The following is a 2,826-nucleotide window of genomic DNA, read 5'->3' on the forward strand; positions in this document are numbered from 1 at the left end:
TTAGTTGAATTCGTATTAGTATCAAACTCTTATTACCTTGTAATTGCTTTTAAAACTTAGTTTTGCTTATTGATGAGTTTTGATTTGTAATGTGATACTTCTATCCTGGAATTTTTATTTTTTTAGCAGTATTATTCATAAAATTTTCTTTTATAATTATTAAATTATACACTATGATGTATGTGGGGTAGGGCATAACACCAAGTGGATACAGATTTTGTAGTATTTGGAAAACTTTGATCCTTTCTCAAAGAGGTATGGAGGAGTTCTCTTTTATTTCTTGCTTATCTTGAGTGGTTGAAAAGTTATTCTCATTATATTGTTACTGTAATTTAATTTTGTTGACATTTTTGTGGCTTCTTGATGAAGTGGGACCATATCCATATGTAATCATGCATTTAGAATCACTAGAAAAAATTTTGGAAATTTTTTAGCATGTTCACTATTTTTAATAGGTGTATTTATTTATTTTGTTGAATCTATCCTGATGCTATTTTTATTCGAGTAAACTGCTTTAATACAACATTAGTGGAAATTGCCAAACTGGTGCAATAAAAACCTTCTACATGTCATTGATGATATCTTAGAATTTTCATATGAATTTAATTACAAGTCCTAAAAGTATTTAATTTTTTTTATTGGAATTTCATAAATCTATCCTACTAAATTTTATTAGATTAAAAATAGTTTATGTGAGTTAAATTCTGGAAAAACTATATGATAGGTGCATACAAATTAAAAATATCCTGAAATTTTCTTAGAATATTATAAATTGATTTGATATTATTTTATGAATTTATGGTGTAAGCTTTATTTTCTACCAACAGTGATTAGGGATGTCAAAAAAATTTGTACCCACAAATATTTGCGGATTAAATCCACTACAAGTAGAAAATGGACATTATAAATGGGTATCTATGGATAATGGGTACAAATATTTTCTATACCCGCATGTTAACGGGATGGGTCACTAGTGCAAAAATAGGTTACTACGTTACCTAATTTACGTCAGAAAACCAAAAATACGACGTTATAAATACGCGGTGGCATTTTCGTAAATAAAAAACGACAATTTTACGTCGGACAGGGGGGGGGGTCCGACGTAAATTGTACAATCTACGTCGGACGGTGTTTATAGCCGACGTAGATTGTATAATTTACGTTGGACCCCCCCCTGTCCGACGTAAATTAGTGATTTTATGCCCCAACGTTTCACTCTCTTCCCGCGCGTGCCTTGTTTGCAAAAACTCTTTAAGTTCTCTCATTCGTTTGTTTGCACAATCCACGTTTCTCTAAGTCTCTAAAAGTCTGCACATTTCACGTTTGATGTTAGTTTCTTCTACGCATTATTTTCTTAATTTTCTGTTAGATGTTCATCTGAAACGGCCCGTTTTGCAACCAGAACAGGCCATTCTTCTTGAATTTTTTATTTGTTAATTGTTGATCTAGAACGAGTCATTTCGAAACCAGAACGGGTCATTCCAGATAAATAATTAACACAAAAGTATTGCAGCTAGAACCACTACTAGAAAAATTAATATTTGTGACGAATTTTGTGACGGAAAAAATAGCATCGCTAATAATGACGGATTTTGTGAGGGAATTTTAAGTTTTGTGACGGACTAGAATTTATTGAATTTTGTGACGGATTTTGTGACGGAATATATTCTGTCTCTAAAAATCCGTCACAAATTTCGTCACTGAATCAAAAAAATAAAATTTGTGACGGATTTTGTGACGGAAAAGTTTTCGTCTCTAAAAATCCGTCACAAATTTCATCGCTAAATAAAAAAAATGTTTGTGATGGATTTTGTGACGGAATGGACTTCGTCTCTAAAAAATCTGTCACAAATTTCGTCACTAAAATGAAAAAATTTAGTGACGGATTGTTCCCTCTCAAAATTCCGTCACAAATAGGTTATTTAAGTTAACATATACTATAATTTTTATTAATGTAACAAATGATGTATATTTATTATTACTAAATAAATAAAATTTATATATTATTAATAATTTAATATTGCTAATAAATTAATATCAATAATATTTTTAGTATATTTATAGATAATTTGATAATTTGATAAATATAACTTAGTATATATTAATATACTTTTACAAAAATATAAATATAGTAGATATATAAGATATGTATATTTATATTTTTGTAAAAGTATATTAATATATAATAAGTTATATTTATCAAATTATTAGTTTATGTATAAATATACTAATAATATTATTGATATTAATTTATGAATAATATTATAAAAATATAATATATATATATATATATATATATATTTTATGTATTTATTAATAATAAATATATATCATTTGTGTGACACCCTCTACCCCACATACCATAACACAAATAACAAAAATTGAATAACATAATCTTTTTCATAATTGAAATACTAAACATGTTTAATTCAAATCAAAACTCATGTATTTGTGGAATTAAATAGATATTCATACATCTCACGCAACAAGGAATACAACAGAACAATCAAAAAGCAAAATATAAACTTACATAGTTTATTTGTTTCTCTCAGGTTCTCTTAAGAACCCACAGAGTATTATAATCCATACAATAAACATCTTACTCATATAATTGTCTCTTACAATTGCATTCTCTTATGGTGTGTTTGGATGAGTAATTTTACAAATTCAAGGAATTTGAAATTCTTGATATTTGAATTATTTTGATTTCAATTTCTATCATTGTTAAAATATTTTGTTTGGATAAGTCAATTCAATTTTTTTTAAAATTTTAAATTGTTAATTTGGATATGATAATATGATTCTATCATGATAAAATTGCTTTTA

The sequence above is a fragment of the Cajanus cajan genome, chromosome 3 (genome assembly GCF_000230855.2).
Source record: "Cajanus cajan strain Asha chromosome 3, NIPB_CcT2T_4, whole genome shotgun sequence".
In the NCBI taxonomy this organism is placed as follows: domain Eukaryota; kingdom Viridiplantae; phylum Streptophyta; class Magnoliopsida; order Fabales; family Fabaceae; genus Cajanus; species Cajanus cajan.